Source organism: Mus caroli, unplaced genomic scaffold, assembly GCF_978045245.1.
Source record: "Mus caroli unplaced genomic scaffold, Mus_caroli_1 scaffold_4, whole genome shotgun sequence".
NCBI lineage: Eukaryota > Metazoa > Chordata > Mammalia > Rodentia > Muridae > Mus > Mus caroli.
The window spans coordinates 16019338-16044709 of record NW_028227259.1 but is presented as its reverse complement, the minus strand read 5'-3'; the positions used below and the strand labels follow the sequence as shown (position 1 = coordinate 16044709).

At 35.1% G+C, this 25372-nt stretch overlaps 1 protein-coding gene across 1 annotated transcript in view; it reads left to right on the top strand.

The window, feature by feature from the left end:
- Sema3a (semaphorin 3A) overlaps window positions 1-25372 on the top strand; it is a 502602-nt gene that overhangs the window by 182028 nt on the left and 295202 nt on the right. The window contains exon 3 of the mRNA XM_021162357.2: window positions 9607-9685. The gene's annotated coding sequence lies outside the window, so the exon portion shown is untranslated. The remainder of the gene's footprint in view (window positions 1-9606; window positions 9686-25372) is intronic.

The following is a 25372-nucleotide window of genomic DNA, read 5'->3' as shown; positions in this document are numbered from 1 at the left end:
TTATTGTTATTACATATTTATAATTGTATATATATTTGTATTCCCAAATATGTAAACACAGACCATCAGTCTCTCTAGTGTTATTTTATTCATGATTTCAGGGCTGACCATTTGGTATTGGATAACCAATTGGTATGCTCTTCCTTGGGGAAGGTTATCCCTCCCACTCTCAGCATGCTTGGTTCCCTGTGTTGCTTATGTAGACTTGAGGTCCCATGGTCATTCCCACCTCCGTTGCCACCACTATCTTCTATTTTTAAAGATTACCTTAGAGTAATAATGTTGTTGAGTATGTAATCCATGGAGTCATGGGAAGTATGGAATTTTCAGTGCTTGTGGTCTCCATTTCATGTGGTTTGTGCCTAGATTCAGATGTCATTTATAAAAAGAAAGATGTCAAAAGGAAAAAAGACAGCAGATAACACTTGCTACCCTTTCCCTTAAGTCACATGTGTGTATTCAGTGTACCAGGTCGGTGACTGGCAAATTCATTTTTAACATTTTATAGGTTTGTTGACTTTCAATGTAATATGCTCTTTTTCTTTTATCAATTGAATTTGGTTAGATTATCTACTCAGATATGCTTGGCTTCCTGCTCCAATCCATTAGATAGAGCACATAGAAGATTATTTACAGCTGGCACTCAATTATCCTGATAATATTTCCTTTAGTTAGCTTGATATTCATCTAATCTATATAGTCTACTATACAGTGTTAGATTTATTATGAGATCAAAGCAAGTGTAATCATATTCTCCATTATGATTTTTATTTCTTCATGTATTTTCAAAAAATCATTTTTTCCTTTCTAGTACTGGGGATTAAAACTCTGGTCTCATCCATGCTAAGCAAGTACTTTACTATTGAGCTGAAACTCCACCCAAACTACTTTACTTAGGAAAATATGTGTCAAACCCATTTTTAGCTGCCAGCTCCCTGGAACCCTTGTTAAAGGAGACAGCATAAAATGAATCCTGACTAAAGCAGACTTTTTTTTTTTTATGGCTAGACAAAAATTGGCTATCATCTCTGACATGGGGTGTGTGTGTGTGTGTGTGTGTGTGTGTGTGTGTGTGTGTGTGTGTGTGTATGTGTGCGTGTATATTTTAATATATTTCAACTTGTGTGCTTTCTATTGCTTTGGTCCATAGGTGAAATGAAACTATGTTATATTATGGTATTAAAGGAAAGAAAAAGAAAGAAGGGAGGGAGGAAGGAAGGAAGGAAGGAGGGAAGGAAGGAAGGAAGGAAGGAAGGAAGGAAGGAAGGAAGGAAGGAAGGAAGGAAGGAAGGAAGGAAGGAAGAGAAAAAAGAAAAAGAAGAAGAAAAAGAAGAAAACGAAAAAGAAAAAGAAAAAGAGAAGAAAGGAAAAGATGACCTCAACATCTGTGTTCCTAGAAACAATAAAGTTTATAAGTTGCACATGTTTTATATCCATCACAGGACAGCTTAGGCTATGTGCCATAACTTTAAAATTAAAAAAAAAAAATCAGTCTCAGCCCGCAGCACACTAGTCTCCTGGGGGAAGGAAAGCCATGCATGGCACCCCATGAGCTAGCTACTGAAGCTTTGGCTCTGTTCAGCAGGAGGCTGGAATCGCATGCCATTGTTCCCTGAACAGCAGAGCAGCATGTGTGGAAATGATGGTGCAGGAAGTTCATCATTGTGGAGTGGTGATTTTCTTGTAGTTTGTATGTTCATAATGTTCCTGTGAATGGAAATCATAGACTGCTTCAATCAATAGATTAACACTTTATATCAGTTACACAACTATAAGCCCACTGAATTCTGATAAGGCATGATAAACATCAGCCTATTTGGGGAAGGGAAGTGATAGAAAACGAACTAAGCCTTGAGAATGTTAGGTAAAAAATATTTTACAATGATGTATTACAGCCCTTACAATATTTGAATTAAAATCATAAACATACATATAAACAGTAACTTAGTGTTTAAATTATAGATATGTAATGTATAGACAAAGTTTAAAGAAATTCTTATCTCTTTAAGCATTTAATAATTTCTTTGTTAATGAAAACTTTCAAAATCCTTTCTTGTGGGTTTCTGACATGGGCAGTACATTATTGTTTTCTGTAATCACCCTGTTTGCAATAGCAAACTGGACCTCTTGCTCCATCACGATGCAAACCATGAATACATTGATGTACCTCTTCCATCCCAGGTGCCTGTCTGCCCCCTCCGCTGGTGTCCTTGATTCCACCCTTATTTTCCTTAGAGTTACACTTTATGACCAGTGTAAAAATGGGAATGTGTGATGCATAAAATAAGGGACAGGTTTTGCATGAGCTTAACAAGCTATGGTAGGAAATTTGGGTGTAATATTTTTTTTAAAGAAAATTGATTTTTCTGCCTTTACTCTTGACAGACATGCCCTTTGGAAGATGATATATATCCTAGAACTATTGCTAACTGACTCAAGGATCTTCCTGTGTATCTCCTTCAATCTGAAATTATTCCAAGGGTAGAGGCTTAATGTTGCCATCTAATATAAGAGAAAAATACCAGTTTAAAGCAAATAAGTTGATAAATGAAAGTCTTAAGATAAAATATGCAAACCACAGAAGAAACAAGCAAATTGATTTATCTCTGAGTAATTATAGATTAATAGTTGTGTTTTTCAAGAACTACTGTCTTGGTCTTCACTCCTACCATTTTGGCTGTTTAAGATCAGAGTTTAATTGTTTCCATATAGATGGTAATAGAACTCTAGAGTAAGTAAATATTTAGATGTCTAACAGTTGGATTTTTAAAATATGGACCAATGTTAAAGCACAATGGAGTTAAAAATCAACTTGCTAGTGAAAAGAGAATTAATAATTTATAGATAAAATTTCAAAATTAAAAACAGTAAATTATGTTGGAAAACCTCCTTTAGGATATGATGTGCCACAAACATAAAGAACAACTAATGTTTCAGCTATACCTTTAGTTCTAATTAAATACCACATTCAACATGTTAAAGAGGTAAGAATGTACTGGAACATATTACACAAATTCTGAAAGAGATAGAGATTCCAGAAGTATTGGGGCCGGGCAGTGGTGGCGCATGCCTTTAATCCCAGCACTTGGGAGGCATAGTCAGGTGGATTTCTGAGTTCAAGGCTAGCCTGGTCTATAGAGTGAGTTCCAGGACAGCCAGGGCTATACAGAGAAATCCTGTCTCGAAAAACAAACAAACAAAAAGAAGTTTTGGGAATGCTAGACATTCAGGAGACACTAGCCGTCCTTTTTTTATAATTAAAATCATAACAAAGTCTACACAACCCATCTAACGAGTCTACAGGTTGCATACATGAGTTGTGCTTTTGAGTCTGTTATTTATATGGTGTAGAGATGATAGGATATGTTTTTGGGTTTTGCTTTTAATTAAAATAGATCTTTTTCCTCACATAATATATACCAAGTACAATTCTCCTTCCTTCTACGTTTCCCAGTTCCTCCCCACATCCCTTCCATCTGTATCTATCTCCTTTCTGTTGCTCATTCAAAAACAAAGACTCTTTGAGCTAATAACAAAATTCAATAAATAAGTAAAACCAAATTAACACATTGAAATTAGACAAAATAATCAGAAAGAAACAAGCCCAAGAGAAGAAAAAAACAGAGACCTGCTTACTCCCCACCCAAAAGTTTCATTAAAAACACTAAACTGGAAGCCATAATACATACACAAAGGACCTGTAGGTTGGTAGAGAGAAGAAAAGAAAATATATAAATGAAATATAATAAAAATGATAGGAGTATTTATTAAAGGAAGAGGCATGATGTGACTTTATGAGACAGGGTATAACTATGGATGGCAGTGAAATCATTTTCTGTAGACCATCTACTCTGGCATGAAGCCTACTCTTAAGAATAGTGGTTTCCCAGTGAGACATCCTTGGAGGAAACTGAATTTGTATTTGCAAGTATTTATTGATTGGAGACAGCTTGTAAGTTAGGATCAGCACAAGTGTCCACTTCTTTCAGCTCTAAGAACAGAACTGGTACAAAGCTGTGCAGACCATTTGCATTCTGCCTCAGCATCTGGGAGTTCAGATGAATGTTGGTCTTGTTGATTTAGAGGGACTTGTTTTCTTGATATCATCTATTCCTTCTGTTACACTCTTTCTCCTCTTCAACAGGGTTCCCTGAACCCTAAAGGGAGGGTATGATGAAGACATCCTATGTATTGCATAGAACTATGTATTGCAAACTCTGCTCTTGCTATGTAATGTCTGTCTAATGCTTCCATCTGAGGCAGGAGTAAGCTTCTCTAATGATGGCTGAGCAAGGTACTGTTTTAGATATAAGAGAATGTCATTAGAAGTAATATGATAGGGCATATTTCATAAGGTTCAGTTTTGTGAAAATAATTTGTAGCTATCATAAGGTATATGTGAATAAGAATTTAGAAGATGGTATCAACACATGAATTTAAAGATTTAAGGGAAAGATGGTTACCTCAATAATAATTTATATAATTTGTGTTTATTTTTTGAAAGAAAAATAGTTTCCCTGCAAAAGAAGCTTTTATAGTCATACATTACCATTGGGGCTTCCCATATGAATAGTCAATGGCCTCAGACTGTCCCCCCAAATTTTTAGGCATAGTTTAACATTTGCTGAAAAAATAAAATAAAGATAATTCAGGGTGTTATTCATTATAAAGGATTCATATTTTTTCCCATATGGTGGTGTAACTTTAATATAAAATAAAATAATAAAATGTTTTGTTTTAGGGATAATCTAAGCTAAAAGATGATCTAACAAAGTGTACTAAAGTTCCTCAGAAGACAGATTCCACAGAAATATGTTAAAGAAATCAAATCTTTTCATGGCCTCTGGTAGTGCGAGCATTAACCTAGGTGATAGAAGCTCCTTAGGTCTTCCAAGGCCCATATGTGGCATTGATTTGTTTTGGTTAAACCCCTTCTTTAAAATGCCTTAGAGCCTACAATTGATGGAAATACCTAATTTGTAAGTTAAGTTTTATGTTAAAACATTTCCTGAAGAGAACCACTTGGTGGTATAGGCCTATAATGCCAGTTACTCTTGAGGGATATGGGAAATGAAGACTAGCCTGTATAATTCAGTAATACACTGTTTCAAACTCCAAACTAAATAAACAAAAAAGATAAAAATGGCTAAAACTGTAAAAAGGTCCTAATTCATTTCATTTGTTTAATACATAATCTAAAAGTATTGATAATTAATATGATTTCAAATTTTTCCCCTGATAATAAACATCTTATATCTTTATTTTTTTATCTTTTCATCACATTATAGATTCCATGGAACAAGCATGTAGCCCATTGAAAGGGCAGGATGTTTTTATTGTCTTTTCTCATTCAGCACAAGGTTATAGCTGATGCTCCTGTATCACAGACAAGATAGCAACAGAAAAACATAACAAAATTATCTTTCAAAATGTATCCCATATGTGGTAGCAAATCTATAATTCCAGTACAGGGGAAGCTGAGGCCAGATGATTGTGAATTTTGTGTGAGCCTGGATTACAGCAAAACTTTGTCTCATAAAACAAGTAACAACAACAAATGTTTTATGTGACACGGAACTTCAGAAATAAAGAACTGAAATCTTAAACAAGGTTGTCTCCTTTTGTGCTCAGATGTGCTGAAAAATGAGCAGACATCCTGTCACATGATAGGAAGAGGCAGGGAAAGGCTTCCCAGTTGAGCTTTTGTTCAGATTCTCTTTGGTCTTTCCAGCTCTATCCTCTGAGCTGAGAGGCCAGTCCTCTCTGAAATTGAGATGTTCAAGACAGGATCATGTGACATGCTATGGAGAAGTGTTATTCTGGATTTTAGGACTTACCTTGAGGGAAAAAAAATCTGTGGTTTCAGTGTAGAAAGAGGACAGACAATCACAGTAGAAGAAGACCTAAGAAACCTTGCTTCAGGAGTGTTTTCAATGTCCTAACTCTAACCCTTATGATCCTTTAGATATTTGGGAAATAATGACCTGATTTCCAGGACCAGCTTGCTTATTTCCATATTCCAGTACCATACACATCTTCATAAATAAAACAAAATCCTATATTTCAAAATTCAATGTCTTAACCAGTATTGCCAATTATAAAATATGTATTTTCTTGCTTTAAGTTCTTAATTGAATAATTTAACACATTTTAAATTAAATATTAAAATAATATTTGTATTATCAGAAATATTATCCACATACTATTTCTAAGCAAAACTATTTCATATCCTGAAGGTTAAATAACATTAATTCTCAACTCCCAAGCTTTGACTTAATCGAAGGCACAGACCAATTTCTCTTATTTTCCTTTTCATTTCATGCTGGGCAGTCAGAAAAAAAAAAAAGAAAGAGAAAGAAAACAAGAAAGAGAAATGAGGAAAGAGAAAGATGTTTTAAATTTGAAATGAACTTTTCTACTAATATTAGTGCCAGTTTTCAGTGTTTCTAATAAATGTACTGTGCTTTTGAAATTAAATGGCTGGTATCAGTTTCAGATTTCAAAACTCTTAGTAAATCATTGCTTAATAAAAACGGGTTCAGTGGAGAGCAGAATGCTTTATTTGCTCATAGTATAACACAGCAAGAACTACCAGACATTGTATTTGTCAAAGTCACATCCCCTTAGGGTTTCCAGGAGAAGGCCTGCATCAAAGGGAAGGACCAGATAAGATAAGGAATTTTAATCTATTTACATTAGACATTTCCCATTTAAGTTTCACTTGTTGCTATCATTTTTACAGCCATTTTGAAAGTTTGCTCCTTAGGAATCTTTACCTGACACTAATGGAGCTTCTTTTGATATTTTTTTCTTTTGTAGAAAATTTATATGGTGTGTATTCTTTAAAAAGAATTGTCAGGTTTGAACAGTTACTTTGTGTCTGCAGGTGCCTCAATGGCTAATCTTCCCCAGAGAGGTGGGACATTTCATCTGGGGCAGCACAGTCTCTGGGCTACCAAAGACTGTGGACAACTTAATTTGCCAAGGACATATATTTTAATCATAATTGTAGCTAGGTTTTGTTTTTGTTTTGTTTTTTGTTTTTTGTTTTTTTAGCAATCTGTTTACCGGAGTAATACTTTGTCAAAAAATGTGGTTGTACTATGAAGAGTTTATTGTGGAACGAAGCTTTTTTCATTATAATCTTTATAATGTGTTGCATGTGCCTCTGTGTGTGTGTGTGTGTGTGTGTGTGTGTGTGTGTGTGTGTTTGTGTGCCTATGTTTTCTGCAATATTTCCACTTAACTAGTACATTCTTAAAGGCTAGGAAGTTACATTTATGGAATAGGTGTCAACAATGTTTATAGTCTATCTTCTTGTTGGAGAGGTGGTTCACAGTAGTAATTGTCTTCTGCTTGGTATTTCTGCCTCCATCCCATCACCCGACTCTCTCTGTATTCATGACTTTATCTGTTTCAGATATTCTTCACTTGCTCTGATCCTTTTTATTTATTGCTCCTCTGCTTCCTGATACTTTAGCAAGATATTTACCACGTTCTTTCTTCAGATCTCAGGTAAAATGCCACCACCAGAGAAAGGACGTCTCTAAGCATGCTAGTCATTTTTAGTCCTCTTACTCCAATTCATTATGTATCCTAGAAGGAAGCTCACATGTGTTAAACATACTTCTTGCACAGGCAAGCAATGCAAGAGTCATGCATGAATGGCTTTTTGCTAACTTAGAAAGATCTGTCTCAGAAGACCTCTTTTCAGCTCAACACTGCAGTGGTTACTCCTAATTCTGAGCATTATTAGCAAAAATCATAAGCATTTCTCTGATCCTATTGACACTAGACTAATCACTATCGTCTGTTTGGGGAAATTCAGGACTTACTTTATCATGGCCACCTTCTTGTTTCACGTCAGTCACCAAAGAGAATCCAGAACTTTCATGTCATCTCGTATCACTAAAACTAATCCCAATCCTTTAGTTCTGTCTCCTGATTGTCTCAGTATGCTCTCTGGACCTCCCCAACAAAGGCTTTCAATCTTCAAACACTTTTGTGTATTCTCCTTTATCTTCTTTGCACCTGAAGCTTCATGACTGCTTCTCACGCCATCTTTCAAGAGGTGGCTATTTCCACCTAACACCACTTAAATCATTAAGATTGGAGGTGAGATAGTGTTCTATTAGCTCCTCAGTGTCACTTCCTGAGGAGTCTCTTTTCTTCTTCCAAAGCCTGTAGGCAAGTTCTCATGGCATTAGGAGATAGCCTTGGTATCCTGCTGTCCCTCCCCCATCGACTCCCCCACCTCTTTTTTTGTTTCCCATGCAGATGCTAGACAAATTATATAGGCTCAGCCTACTTCTTCCACTCAGTTATATTACTTTCCCACTTCTGTTAAGATATAAGCTTTTCCCTTCTAACTTTCCCAGGCTCTGTTCTTAACAAGAATTACAGTAACTTCCATATTTATACACATGTAGGCTTTGGATGTGTCTCGGTGATAGTTGTCTATCATATATGAAATTTTGATTTCCAACCACAGCCCCAGAATAACAAAAGAATCGAAACAGATGAGTCTTCAATACATTCATTGGTCCTGCCATGAGGCTTTTTTTCCCTAATCACTAACTTGAAATAATCTCACCATCTTATAATACATATATCCAAGAGATGCTTAACATAACATTGACATTTGTTTACATAGTAAGGATAAAGAGTTATCCTTTTCTTAAGTCGAGGTTTTTTTTTTTTTCTATTCTTATTATGTAACAAGGGTAATAATGAATATCAGCTCCAACAGTATAGAATTATTTTAATTTTCAAAAATAGAGCATATAAAATACTCTCTATTTTTCAAAATTATACAGTTAAAGTTTATTGTACAAAGTTGATTGTAGCCATTAGTTCAGAAGTCATAACACATTCCTGAGTTTTTGAGCTTTAATAATAATACTAATGATAATTATGTACAATAAGGTTAATCTGTAGCTACTGAATTTTTACTTCATGTTTTTCTTTTATTGTTTTGATCAAGTTTTTTTCTAAAAACAAAATATTGTATTAAATTTTAGACCATATTTAAAATATTTTTATTTGGTTCTGTAAGTTGATTTTTACTATTTAATCAATGTAATAAATACCTACAGTTTTATAAAAATGTGTGGAATAGGAAAACCTTTGCATTTTCATTTGAAAATTTCATCTATGACTCTAATCTTGTCTTTTGTCATTAGTCAGAATAACAATACAATGAACAAAACTCTTCCTTGAAATGAAACTCAGTTGCTTGCTTCCAGCGGCTCTTTACCTGGATGGGGAGTGGAAGCCTTGAGTTGATGAAAATGCTGTGGACATCATAACCTTAAGACAAATACGTCATGTTAAGATGCAGAGTAGCTTATAAGTCTGAGAAACAGAGAAATATAAAACATTCCTTCTATATAGTCAGGCCCTCAAACTTAAAACTTTTAATGGATACCTAATCTACTTAGTGAATACAAATTGTTAACTTGTTCTGTGGGCTCAGAGTTACGGTCTGCCGCAAGATAGTTCAAGTCATTTTTTAGGGTAACATTTTGTTTTCAGAGATCTCTATTTAAGCATGCTAACCATTTAATTAGACTGGATTCTAAAAATGATCATGTTTATTTTTAATAGGAATTTAAAATGTTTGGGTTCTTAAAATAACAAGTTGGACTGAAGAAATGTGTCGTGGGCAGTAAAAAACTGGAAAGAGGTAAGATTTTTAAATATATGTTTATATATATTAAATATTCTCATCAAAGTTATATATTCTGATACATGTATTTTCAGGTTATCTCGACCAGACTATAGTCTTCTAAAAGTTAAGAGGACATCATTTTCGTCTCAAGGTGTTCTTCATCTATAGAGTGATTTGGAAATTTGAAAAAGTTCCAATACTTTAAGAAAATATTCTTCTGGAAGGCTACAATTCAGTTTTAGAATAAATATCAGAAAGTATATTGGACTTTTATTATTATTATTATTATTATTATTATTATTATTATTATTATTATTATTGTTATTCCTCATGCTTAGGAATTTCCCTAGGTTCGTCACTTTTCCCAGGGGCTCCTGAACAGAGGTAGCTGTTATGTAGGCAGATTGCCATTTAGAGGAATCCTTTGGCTAACCTTCCCTTTCTGCATTTCCTGGGGCACATATGGTTACTATCAGTCAAGATCCATTCAAAGACTGCAGGGCTGAACACAAGGGAGCTACTCACTTTAAAAATGTTATCTTTATTTTCACCATAGACTTGAAACTGAGCTATCACGCAAACCACAGTTAAAAATCCTGAATGTGGACAAACTAGTTATTATAGCCCATTTCAGAATCTTTTCAAGAATCGGTTTTGCATATAGTAGGGACAGAGGGACAGAGTTTATCAACATTAAAGTTATGATTCTGCCCTGCTGTATATGTAGGTATTAATAGAATGGAGGGAATGAACAAAGGAGTTAAACCTGTGTAGGTTTGTGTGATTGTGCCTGAAACCGGAAAGGAGAAAACAACACATCATTTTTATATATGTTTCTTTCTTACCTCAAGAATCATATATTAGAATAAAAATAATTGATAAGTTTTAGTTTGATTTTTGTAACAGTTTCAGATTTTATTAGGGTTCTTTGAATTTTGTCATTTTTAATATGAACAAATAAAATTTCTCTAGATATTTCATTTTAGTATGAGGAGAGTAAGGCTGATTTGAAAACAGTCTTCAAAACATGGCAATGATAAAGTGTCTATGTAGAAAAGCCTCTAATATCAGCAACAGGGTTGCATATAAGGCACAAATTCACTGATTCAATACATATGCTAAAATGAGTAAGCTCTACATTGCAATACATGGAGTTTTAGTTGTTTTACTAAAAATATAATATTTAGTACTGGGAGTAGAGTACATGTGTGTGTATGTGTGTGTGTGTGTGTGTGTGTGTGTGTGTGTGTGTGTGTGTGTATACAGTGCTAAAATAATCTTATTATCAACCCCTTCCCTACTAATTTCCTGGATGCTGTTTTTCTGGATGAATCATATATACCGAGATTAAATATTTAATTTATTTTCACGATAATGTTAGTTTCTGAATCTCTGATTATTTCTTCAACGAACACTAAAATAGGGAGAGTATACAAAAGGTACATTGGCCAGACACTTTCCTAAACTACATTCTGCAAAAGATAAAATTACAATTTTAGTGTCTGGCATTATTGTCTTTTAATGTTCATTCAATAATAGAACAAGTATCTGAGAATCAATTTATAAAACTTTCAACAGAACATACTGATGTTTCTCACATCACTATATATAATTAATAATGCTCAGTATTGGTTGGAAAGGAGGTAGAGAGAAGGATGTCAACTTCTGAATATCTATAATGTAAAAATACAAAATATGATGAAAATTTATTAAATTACCATCCAAGTATTGGATATAATCATGTGAGCCTCAATCTATATATCAATGTTTTAACTACTGTAAGTAAAAGTCAGTATACATAAATATCATTTGTTTAGACAAAGTGTCCTATTCATCTCAAGGTGAGAGTCTCAGAGCCTTCATTTTGTCTCTCTCCACAATCCTCTGTTTAAAATTACAGAGAAATTGTATGTATTTATCAGGTATAAAACAGTATTTTCCTCTGCATATATGATTCACATTTTATATATAAATTATCATTTATTGTTATTTTATTATATTAATATCCACTTAACACCTATTATCCTAGTTTTCTGAAGAAATCAATAAATTACATGCTGTAGCTGCCATGCTTGTCTGTCTGTGTCTCTGTCTCTCTGTCTGTCTGTCTCTCTCTCTGAAAACTTTTTATTAATTCTTTGTGATTTTCACGTCTTGTCCTACTCATCACCCCATCTCTTAATATCCACCCTACACCCTTGCAGTCCCCCAAAATAAAATAAAAATACAAACAAGCATAAAAGAAATAAAACATCAAAAAATTTCATCCTGGAATCTGTAGGATCAATGTGTCCCGCCCACAGGGTCTTCTTCTTTCCACATATCTTTACTTGCAGATGTTCATTGCAGTGAGTCCTTGGTGTCATCAAGTCCTCTGGCTTCTGCTATACCATCAGTAGTGGATCCTCACTGGGGTGGCTCACAGGTAGCTTGTTAATGCCCCATGTTATGGAGGGCCTACAGCTTTCTATTTTCAAGGTTGGTCCTTTCGTATGCTTCAGCAGTTCATAGATGGAGTAGATACTGAGGTGAGACAACTCAAAGATCTGCATATGGACTTCGGTGGTAGCTGAATTTGTCAGTCAGCTCTCCCACACCCACGCCACCAGGGTGAGTTCTCCGGTATTGCCCAGGCTATCTCACCCAATATGGCAGCCAGCAAGGAGCAAGGTCACCTCTCCCTTCCCCTTATGCCTTGGACCAGCTTACCTATACCTTGATCATCAGGGCAAACTCTACTGTGAGCACCATCAGGGCAAATTGTTCAAGCAAGAAACACAGGACCCACTTTCCTGAGTGCTGCAGCCAATAAGGGGCAGGAACAATTTTCTTCCTTTTCCAGCTTTTCTGTCTGCAGCAGGTTGCAAGGAGTGAAAGGGGCATCTCCCCCTCACCCATGCCAATGCAGTTGTTACGCTTCTTAATAGATTTCTAAATTTGTAATAAAACATAGAATGACAATTATGGGAGCCCCTCATTTTTAACAACACAGATGAAGCTAGAGACATTTTTTGAAGCCAAGACAGCACAGAGATTCAAAGGCTTTATGGTTTCATCTATGTGTAAAATATAAAAACATGTGTCTCATGATTCAATAATCATTACCAGAGGTGGGGAAGTTAGGAGTTGTGTGAAAAAGTTTTACTCTCAAATTTTGAACAGAAGTAATCTGAAGAGAATTATTGCTATTATCAATAAGTTATGAAATTTATATTTAAAAATTTAAGATTATATGGATGACATATTTCTCTAGCTCAAATATTCTATTATTAAGACACATATATGTTGCAATAATGTGAGCATTGCAAGGTCCATAATGTCTTTTATATTAGTTTCTGATTGAAAGAATAGTTCTTTCACATTTTGAGTGCTGGCTATACATTTTCTCATATGTGTTTGATGGTAAATAATTCTACAGTTATTATATGCCAATATCCTATTATTAACATGTTGAGTACTCATTCAAGTAGGACAGGGTTATCAAAGAGTCTGTAGGACAGAGGAGGAAGCACTGAACTTGGAAGAGTAAAAAATATAATCTCACATCATTTCACAAGGAAAATTAAAAACGTGTGAATGGGAACGAAGAAGGTGTAATAGCAATGCTGTGACCAGCAGTACTGTGGAACTGTTATTGGGTTCAAGGTTAAGTACTGTCAATTTCACATGGCCATCAAGTAATGGTGGCCAGGTGTGTTGGGAGGGTCTTTTTTGCTCTGCAACTGTAGAGCCCAGACTCAGGCTATTCAAGGGTTCAATTGCTGTTACTGTTACCTTCAGAGAGTTCCATGTGTTACTATGCACCTTCTGAGAGTCATGTTGCCTTATTTGGTTTTCCTCACAAGTTTGGTCTATTAATAGTAGTTTTATTTTCACACCCATTTTAACATACATTGAAGCATGTTATTATTTTTGAAAGAACAGATTTTGAAGGACTTAACTCTTGTCTGATAAATTTATACACTCATTGACTGTTTAAAGACACCTTTTTTGTTCATGATTGAGTCTTCTTTTTATGTTCTAAATTGTATTCTCACAAATAAAATTATCTCCTTTATACATGGCTCATTTCCATTTTTAAAGGACAGGTAATATTGAGTATATGAAAATGGAATAATTCTTCAGAAATGTTCCTAGTCAATTTGAGTTAAAATCATAAATTATTTATATTTTTCTGAATGGTATAAGAGAGTAAGACATTAAACAATATTTTCCCAATAAAGAATCTTTTGACGGTGTGTTAATATATTAACTTAACTGTTATAACTGTTATTTTTATTTTTAAATATGTAACTTGACCTATAGCACAGTTATATTTCAATATATATTCTAATAACATCTAAAATTTTTAAGGGACTAGAATGTCTTTTGAAATATTCTCTGGATATGATGTGAAAACTCTAAGGATTATTGGATATTCTAAAATAATATTAGGACAGGGTTCATATGTAGCCTTTGTGATATGGTTAATTAGCAAGCTTTCTCCTCCACACCTTGACTAAGATATTGGTAACCTTGAGATTATATGGGGGCTTGAGGATTGGTACTACTGAAAGAATCTAGCATGTAGCCCATGTTCCTAATACTTCCTGGATCCAGGGTGATAAGAATGGGGAAGAAAAGCTGGGCATGTAATCTGCCTCTGAATATTTTCATTTTCTGTACAACACAAATCTAATTTCAGCTTCAGTTTCATAGTTCATTACTTTACTAAATATCCCTTTTTCATTCTTCAGAGTACATTATTGCTTTTCTCAATCTATGATAACCCATGCTATATCTTTAATGGATTTCAGAGCTAGAAGGAACTTAGAACAGACCATCATTTACATAAGAAACAGCACAAGTCACAGTATTCTAGAGTCCTTGCCCTAGTTCAAAAACTCTTGCTCCCAAACAAAGAAATATAACTGTTATATTTACATGATCAGATAAATGTGCCAATGTTCTCTTCTACTAAGCAAACTCTGCTAGTGAATAAAAGTATGAAGACAGAAAATCAATTAATAAGAGAAATATATGTTTAGAGTTTGTAACTCAAGAGCACATCATTGTTCAGGAGTGGTATTTTAAAGCTGTCTTTCTATTTGCTGATGTATAAGTGACACATGAAGCACTGCACAAAACAAGTTGAGACTTCTTCTCTTCCACCTTTTCTCCTCCTCCTTCTCCTCCATTCTTACTTCTTACTTCTTTTGTAATGAAGACTCTATATTTTTTCTCTGTTCACCTTATTGATAAGTGTTTGAGATAAAATAAAGTCTATCACTTTCAATAGACTTAATTGTATGAGTTTTCACAGTTTGGGTGCTCAGAAGCAAGAACCACAAGCAAGCTAGGGGATATTTTCTTCACAGATGGAGATGTCTTCCTAATTCTTTTCAACATGTATTTTCATTACATTTCAATTTGTGTGTGTGTGTGTGTGTGTGTGTGTGTGTGTATGTGTTTGTGTTTCTCAAGACTTACAAGTATGTAAGGTATAGATGACTGAGGAAGCTAGAGTCATCTAATCTTATAGAGTGAAAATTATAGACCATTGTGAGATACCCAACATACCTACAGAGACATGGACTCTGATCCTTTACAAATGCAGTGTGTGCTGTTTACTACTAAACCATCTGCCCAGATTTTATTTGTTTTTGATAATGTTTATCTTTACATTTTAAACATGTATGAATTTTTCATGCTTAATTTTTTTTGAAAATGAGTTCTTCTCTCATACAACATATCCTGAACACTTTTCCTCCTTCCACTCTTCCCAACTTTCCCACACCTTCTCTCTCACCCAAATCCATTCCTTTTATATTTCCCATCAGAAAAGAGCAGAGCTGTAGGAGATGATAGCCAAGCAGGACAAAGCGAGATACAATAAGACCCGAAAAAAGCCTTGACATTGAGGCCTGAAAAGGTAACCCAATAGAAAGAGTAGTGAAAGAGTCAGGGCCCATGGGCTGGGGACAGGTTCTAGCCAGGGGCTAGGAAAGAAAAGGGGAGTGAAAGAAAAATAGAAACTCCAATTTGTCCCATGGGAGATTATCTTTAGCTTGGTGGAGGCAGGCTTGGTGGCAGCTGGGAGCACACAGAGGCCTTCTATGGGAGATTAGGCTGCTTGATAGTTAAATGCCTTCTCCATGGCTCCTCATAGCAGACCTTGATGAAAAGAGACAGTCCTTGGTTGTAAACAGTTTATTGGTTGTTCATGGAGGAAAATGGATGTATAATGTACCATACTCACTTCTCAGAGTGTGCCTGAGATTAAATACCTTTTGCAAGGAGGAATGTCTGAGAAGGGAAGCTTATTGGCTAAGCCTTCCAGTCCTTCCAGTCCTCTAGGTACCTCATTAGCATGGAGAACACTGTTTTGTGCCTATGTGACCACAGGGTACATTTCTTTCATGTGAGGAGCATGGCACATTTTTCATCCAAATCAGGAGTGTGTCAGGGAGCTGGGAGTTGCCTGAGCCTAGGGTGTGTGTACACCAAGTCTCAGGGTCTCGACCTGCTCTACCTTATCAAATTTCCTGGCATGATTTTATGTCCCCCAACTAGGTGTCCTCAATAGGGTCACTTCTATAGATTCCAGGAATTTTTTATTGCCTTAGGTTTCTATAACCTCCTAATGCTCCCCAATTTTATTGTCTCTTCCCACACGCTTTCCCTCTGACCTTCTCTTTCTACACCTGATTCTTCTTGTTAGTGTTCCTACTCACTCTCAGCCCACATAGAAAGTGTATTCTATTCCCCCTTCTCAGGAAGTTCTTTGAATCCTCTTCCACCTCCACGCCTCCCCAGAGATCTCCTCTTTGCGTTTTTAATATTATTCACTTAGCATCACAATTTAGAAACACATACACTTTGTTTATTGGTATCTAATTTTTATTGCTAAATTTTAACTCTGTCAAAAAGCAATTATCTTTTCAACCAGGTCTTACTTGATGATCAGTTTTTATTTTGAATATTTATAAATTGATTTTTCTATGAGTTATTACAGATAAATATTAGAAAGGGTATAGCTTTATTTCAATATATATTGAAACCACACTTAAAATTTTTGAAGGGACTAGAATATCTTTTCAAATTTTCTCTGGACATAATGTGAAAACTCTAAAGATTGCTGGATATGCTAAAATAATAATATTATGACAAGATACATGTAACCTTGGTGATTTAATAAACTAGCAAGCTCTCTTCACACCTTGACTCAGATACTGGTGCCCCGGAGGTCATATGGGGGCTTGAGGATTGGTGTTCCTGGAAGGATCTAGCATGTAACACATATGCCTAACACTTCCTGGATCTGATATGATGGAAATGGGGAAGAAAATCATGCTGCCTACATTTAGGGTGGATCTTCCTACCTTGATTAATGGATCAAGATAATCCTTCATAAACTTGCCTAACAGTAGACTCATAGATAACTGAAGATACTGTCATGTTGACAGCCAGAAGCATCACAATGTTCAGCACAGTTCCTCTTCAGAGAAAGATGATTATTGTTTTACAAAATAATTAGATTAAGACTGCTTAACATTCTTCTTTAGATCTTCTGTTTTTGATGTGTGTGTGTGTGTGTGTGTGTTTTGTTTTATATATTTTCTGTCTATGGCAGCTGGCAAATTCTTTTCCTATTATTACAAAATTTTATCTTTCTTTGATAATGCAAACTATTGCTTATTGTATTTTGTGGTTATGTTATGGATTCTTATACATTTGTGCTTCGGGTATCTTCTTGCTAAATTAGCACATTTATCATTATGTGATGCTTGATTTATCCTAGGTAAGGTTTTGCTTTGGTATATATTACAAATATATACCAAAGAAATGGTATGTTAAATTGTTTTCTGTTGTGATAAACACAATGACCAAATCAATTAAAGAGGTAAGCATTTTATTCAGCCTACAATTGTTGTGCATTATGAAGTCAGTCAGAGCAACAACTCAAGAAGGATAGTAGACACAGAAATAGAGCAAAGGGCATCAAGGAACCCTGCTTACTGGGTAACTTACCCTGTCCTGTCTGTGTGGTTGATAGTATTTATAAAATTCAGGGGCTCTAAAAATCTTGATATTTAACTTCTTTAATATATCCACTACTTTTAGTTTACCTCTATGACAATATTTTGTAGTCTTATTGTTTATGCTTTATGAAAGTATTCTTTACTTTGTCTTTTAACATTCCATTTAAACTATCACCAATTTATTTTTCATAGCCATAAGTCCCAATAGTTCCATCTGGTTGCTTTACTTGCTCATATGGATGAAATATACTAAAATATTTTATTTCTAGGGAAGGTTAATTGGACTTTGTTATAATCTGCATTTCCTCATTGCCTTTGTCTCTTCCAAGTTTTTTTTTTTTGATGATTTGTTTCATATGTTGTTGTCATTTGTCATTATTACCTTTGTTACCGGCTATTTATAAGTCAAGTAAAAGTCAGATAGCCATTGGAACTTATGAGTGAGATATTTGAGCATTTTTGTTACTACTGGTAAGGCTGGAGATGAAATTGAGGCTACACTGTATTAGAGGTTGGGTTGTAAATTATTGTCAAAATATTTCACTGTGGACACAAAAGGATGCATATAGAATCCCTTATCTACTGATTTCTAGTTTCTCTGGTAGCTTACCTGAAAGAAGCATTTGTTAATATTTTCAGGGCAACCTACAGATATCAACATTTTCACAGTGTGGTATACCTTCCTCTGGGATTAAGAAAAGGACAGGAGACTTGCTTGATTTAATGAAAATTGAATGAAATTCTTAACAGTAATCAAGTTCATTTTACTGAAGTCTACTTCTTTCCAGTATTGTTATAAATGGTGACAATATATATCCATAAATCTGATTAGGATGGAAACTCATGCTGTACATCTCAGAAACAGATGTAAAGAGTGACAATCGATATTGTCTTTTCGCTTTTGTGAACAAATTTTAAGCATCATTTTATATCACTATTGGCACCTATACCACAGAGAGAAAAAGAAAGGTCACATCTGTCTATTTTAATACATGCTCAGTTGCTTTAGTAAGAAATTGATGGATTGGGTTTATATTTTATTGGCTGAATGATGCTGTGGGATGATCTGCAGATTTCATTATTCATGTTATTTCGGTTCTCCTATTACCGCAGGTAATTGACTATAATTTAAGTGGGAGTATAGACTAAAATACAGTTGCGGTTCACCTGGGTTTCATCAAAACTATATTCCTGTTGGGCCAGAACTGGTCTTTGAAACAATTTATGTCTGCAAGTACTATCCAGATTCCCTGGAGAATTGCCTGAGGTCTGAGGTAGTTACTATAGAAACAGCCCCAGCCCCAGTCCTTTCTTCCTTAGAAATAACTTTATAGAATTTAACCAGAAATAAATATATCAATGAAGAAATAAATATAAGGAAACAGTGTATTAATACTATTTGTATTAGTAGATTATTGTGCATAAATACACGTCTAGAATGTAACAATTTAATCTACACTTCTAAAGTTGGGACACAAACAGTCCCTTTATTTCTCTTTTTCTCTTTTTTCTTTTTTTCTTTTTTTATTAGGTATTTTCTATATTTAGATTTCAAATGTTATTCCTTTTCCTAATTTCCCCTCCAAACATGCCCTATCCCTTCCCTCCTCCCCCTGATCACCAAACCACCCACTCCTGCTTCCTGGCCCTGACAGTCCCCTACACTGGGGCATAGAACCTTCACAGGACCAAGGGCCTCTCTTCCCATTGATGAATGACTAGGCCATCCTCTGCTACATTTGCAGCTAGAGCCATGAGTCCCACCATGTGTTTTCTTTGTTTGGTGGTTAAGTCCCAGTGAGCAATAGGGATACTGGTTAGTTCATATTGTCGTTTCTCCTATGGGGCTGCAAACTCCTTCAGCTCCTTGGGTAATTTATCTAGCTCCTTCATAGGGGACCCTGTGCTCTGCACAATGGATGACTATGAGCATCCACTTCTGTATTTGTCTTGCACTGGCTGAGCCTTTCAGGAGACGGCTCAAACAGGCTCCTGTTGACAAGCTCTTGTTGACCTCCATAATAGTGTATGGATTTGGCGGTTATTTGTGGGATGGATTCCCAGGTGGGTCAGTCTCTGAATGGTCATTCCTTCAGTGTCTGATCTACACTTAGTCTCTGTAACTCTTCCCATGGGTATTTTGTTTTCCCTTCTAAGAAGACCAAAATATCCATACTTTGGTCTTCCTTCTTCTTGAACTTCATGTGTTTTGTGAATTGTCTCTTGGGTATTCCGAGATTCTGGGCTAATATCAACTTATCAGTGAGTGCATATCATGTGTGTTCTTTTGTGATGGGTTACCTCCCTCAGAATGATATCCTGTAGATCCATCCATTTGTCTTAGAATTTCATGAATTCATTGTGTTTAATAGCTGCATAGTACTCCATTGTGTAAATGTACAATATTTTCTGTATCCATTCCTCTGTTGAGGGACATCTGGATTCTTTACAGCTTCTGGCTATTATAAATAAGGCTGCTATGAACATAGTGGAGCATGTGTCCTTATGAAATGTTGGAGCATCTTCTAGGTATATGCCCAGTAGTGGTATTGCTAGATCCTCCGGTAGTACTATGATCAATTTTCTGAGGAACCACCAAACTGATTTGCAGAGTAGTTGTACAAGCTTGCAATCCCACCAGCAATGGAGGAGTGTTCCTCTTCCTCCATATCCTTGCCAGCATCTGCTGTTACCTGAGTTTTTGATCTTAGCCATTCTGACTAGTGTGAGGTGTAATCTCAGGGTTGTTTTGATTTGCATTTCCCTGATGACTAAGGATATTGAACATTTTTTTTTTTAGGTGCTTCTCAGCCATTCGTTTTCTTCTGTTGTCAATTCTCTGTTTAGCTCAATATCCCATTTTTAATAGGGTTGTTTTTCTGGAGTCTAATTCCTTGAGTTCTTTGTATATATTGGATATTAGCTCTCTATCAGTTTTAGGATTTGTAAAGATCTTTTCCCAATTTGTTGGTTGCCTTTTTGTCTTCTTGACAGTGTCCTTTGCCTTACAGAAGCTTTGCAATTTTATGAGGTCCCATTTGTTAATTCTTGATCTTACAGTACAAGCCATTGTTGTTCTCCTCAGGAATCTTTCCCCTGTGCTCATATGTTTGAGGCTCTTCCTGACTTTCTCCTCTATAAGTTTCAGTGTCTGGTTTTATGTGGAGGCCTTGATCCACTTAGAATTGAGCTTTGTACAAAGAGATAGGAGGATCAATTTGCATTCTTCTACATGCTAACCACCATCGGTTGAGACAGCACCATTTGTTGAAAATACTGCCTTTTTTCCACTGGATGGTTTTAGATCCTTTGTCAAAGATCAAGTGAACATAGTGTGGGGGTTCATTTCTGGGTCTTCAATTCTATTCCATTGATCTACCTGTATGTCACTGTACCAGTACCATGGAGCTTTTAATCACAATTGTTCTGTAGTATAACTTGAAGTCAGGGATGGTGATTGCACCAGAGGTTCTTTTATTGTTGAGAAGAATTTTTGCTATCCTAGGCTTTTTTTGTTATTCCAGATGAATTTGCAAATTACCCATTCTAACTCTGTGAAGAACTGAGTTGGAATTTTTATGGGGATTGCACTGAATCTGTAGATTGCTTTCAGCAAGATAACCATTTTTACTATATTAATCCTGCCAATCCATGAGCATGGGAGATCTTTCCATCTTCTGAGATCTTCTTCGATTTCTTTCTTCAAGACTTGAACTTCTTATAATACAGATCTTTCACTTGCTCAGTTGGAGTCACACAAAGATATTTTACATTACTTGTGACTATTGTGAAGGGTGTTGCTTCTCTAATTTCTTTCTTAGCCTGTCTATCCTTTGTGTAGAGAACAGCCACTAATTTGTTTGAGTTAATTTTATATCCAGCTAATTCGCTGAAGTTGTTTATCATGTTTATGAGTTCTCTGATGGAATTTTTGGGGTCAGTTGTGTATACTATCATATCATCTGCAAATAGTGATAGTTTGACTTCTTCCTTTCCAGTTTGTAGCCCTTTGATTGCCTTTTGTTGTGTAATTGCTCTGGCTAAGACTTCAAGTACTATATTGAATAGGTAGGGAGAGAGTGGGCAACCGATGTCCCTGATTTTAGTGTGATTGCTTCAAGTCTCTCTCCATTTAGTTTGATGTTGGCTACTGGTTTGCTGTATATTGCTTTTATTATGTCTAGGTATGGGCCTTGAATTTCTCATCTTTCCAAGACTTTTATCATGAAAGGGTATTGGATTTTGTCAAATGATTTCTCAGCCTCTAATGAGATGGTCATATGGTTTTTGTCTTAGAGTTTGTTTATATAATGGATTGCGTTGATGGATTTCCATATTTTCATACATCCCTGCATCCCTGAGAGGAAGCCTATTTGACCATGATGAATGATCATTTTGATGTGTTCTTGCATTCAGTTTGCAAGAATTTTATTGAGAATTTTTGCATCAATATTCATAAGTGAAATTGGTCTGAAGTTCTCTTTCTTTGTTGAATCTTTGTGTGGTTTACGTATCAGAGTAATTATGGCTTAGGATTCCAAGTAGTCTTGGTTTCTGTTGGTAAGATTCTTGTGTTTGCCTTTCGATGTCTAATAATCTCTGGTGTGAGATGTTCTTGATGTCTCTGACTGGATCTTGTTCCTCCTGTGAGTCTGTAAGCCTGTGTCAGACCAGCTCTTTTTCTGGCAATACCAGTTGCACAGAGGGCTGAGGAGCAACTCCACCTCCTGGGTGCAGATGTAGGCCCATAGAAACTGTTCCAGCTGCTCTGCTGCTTCTGAGGCCTGTGCACTCCTGAGTGCACCTGCCTTAGAGAGTCACTGGTGGGAAAATGGAGATCTCCCCTGAGTCCTGGGGTCAGAGCACTCCCTGGAGGCAAGCTCTCCTCTGGCAGGGAATGGGCACAGAGGACTGAGAATCAAACTGTCCCCTTTTAAGGACCAAGTCCACTCCATTCTAAGTATGTTGATGTGAGTTCCCTTGAGCTTCCATATTCAAGTTCTCTTTGCTTTTGGTTCTAAAATTGCAAGCTAAAAATTGCAGACCAAAACATATAATTACTTTTTGCTAAGAGACAAGATTTAAGTTGATATCTCTAAATATTCTGTATTTTATTTCTTCTTTCCCAAACATGGGAGACAAACAAAACTATGAAATTATTTTCAGAAAAGTGCCTTACTGAATAGGACTATGAGACTAGAACTTTCTGGAGGGACTTTAATGAGTGTTACTTCACTCAGCTGTAATTCTCTTAAAAATAACTTTCAATAGTAAGATGGAAAACAACAGCATGAGAATCTAAAACAGTGGTTCCTTGACATGTTATGTTATTAGGGTCCTTATAATTTCAAGTCCTCTTTGTATATTGTCAATGAAGCTATCACAAAGAAACTTGCAAAAAAATAAAAAGATAAGTAAAGCATAGATAAGTATAATCACAGTCATCACAGGATGTCAGGACATTTGTGTTCATATAGGCAAAGCCAATTATAATTCTAAAATTTCATCATACTAACTTGCCTTGCAGATCAGACTGAATTCCTTATACAGCACTAATTATGAGAAGGCAGACATTCGGCCCTCTATTCAGAAGAGAAGAAAACATAATAACTATATGGTCAAGAGTTTATATTTGTGTGCTAGATAGTAGAAAAATAGACACCTACACCTGTTCCATTACTCTTATCTAATATCTTATGAATGGTAGAATATATTGTTTGAAGTTGTCATTTAAAAGAAGAGACAGCTTTTGATATAATATATTATGGTATTATTCCAATTAGGCTACCGTTTAAATAAATGTTAACCCTAATTCTCAAACTACCCAACTCTATTCAAACTGTGTTTTACCAAAATACATCTTCTGGAAAAATATCACTATTTTGTAATACTTAGCACATGTACAACCCTGTTGAATGCATGGCTTTTGAATATTCTGTGTCATTTGGGTACAGAAGTTTTATTCATTAGTTTTTTATTCATTTGCAAATTCTCAGTTAACATGTTAGTTATTTTATTAGATAAACTTGTGTTAAAATATGATAGGTGCTCATTTACATAATTTCATATTGTTTCCAATAATATATGAGAGTAATAGTCTATAAATGGCTTTGAATACTATACATGCTGTTATCAAATCCAACGTTGCATGATAGTATCTATCATCATTCATTATCTTAGCATGTTAATGGATTTTTTTCTTACATTTATAAGAAACACCCCTTAATTATATCTTAGAGCATAATATAGAAGACATAATATACAAGATCAGGAGAGAGATAAAGTTTATTATCCAAGAATATAATTACTATGTGTTTATGTATTTGTTGCTTTTTTATGAAATAAATGAAATCTAGGGTTAGTATATTATTTAGAGAAAATTATTTACAACCCATTTAAGTATAGAGAATAAAGAAGTAAGAAAAGCAAACTGATTTGTCTCAAATCACATACTCAAAAGAGCCTATATATGAAAATAAAATTTTTGAAACTTAGTTAGATTATTTTCCCTTACTGAAAGCATGTGGTATTCATTTCCAATATTTTCCAAATTTAAAAATATATTCTTTTGAAAAATCTTGCCCCAGGCAAAAGATAAATTATGACATTTACATTCTGTGAATTTATTTTATCTTTACCTTTATTCCATGGCTAACAACCCAGTCAGCCAATAAAAACAATGAACTTGATGCCACTCATCCAAAAAAAAAAAATGATACTGTCAGCATTTTGATTAATGTGTATTTTGAATTAAGAAACCACTGAGTTACAGTAATATTCTAGACCAATTGCTAGTCTAGACTTTGATGCGAGATGGAGGTGCCTTCTGAATTAAGTCCTTCCATATCCCGCAGGCTAAGAGCACACACATCTGAGATGTGTTAGTTGAAATTCCACTCAGCTATTGATTGCCAAGTTTGAATGGAATGATCACAGTAGAAATGTAAAGAGGCTAAGAAAAACGTCACATTAAAATCCATAGCCTGCACACGGAGCCCAAATAAAACAGAGGGAAGAGAAAAATTCCCTGCATGCTACAATCAGTCTTACATGTGAAATTGACCTCTTTTTAATAGGAATATTTGGGAAGTTGGAAAAAAAGAGTTTTAAGACTAAGAAACTAACAAATATAATTAATACAGAAATGTATTCTGCACATCTTTTGTAGGAAACACAAAAGTTTTATAACATATAGCATTCTTTTTCTAGAAGTTTGATTGGACAGAAAAGAGACAGCTTTGTTAAAGATATATTCTTTTTATCATTTATTTCCTGAATATTTAGAATTTTCCACATAGAATAAACATTCTACAATCAAAAGAATGCCTCTATGAAAACTGTGCTATAAAAATTTCTGTACAATATATGTTAAGGCCAAAGATGGTAGAGTGCCTACTTTCTAAGTCCTCACTTTGCATTCCTAATTACCATCAGCATGCTGGGATTTAATCTATTTAATTATAAATATAGGAAAATAAGCTAGTGTAAAGCTGACTAAAACATCAATAGGTAATAGCTGCAGATCAAGCTACACAAGCAGCATGCTTATGAAAAGTACTAACTAGTTCTATTTTAAATTTTACTTATTTAATTTTTAACAAAGATTAATGTTTTCCTGCATATATGCATATGTACTACCCACATGCCTGGTGACTAGGAAGGTCAGCAAAGGGCTGCAAAC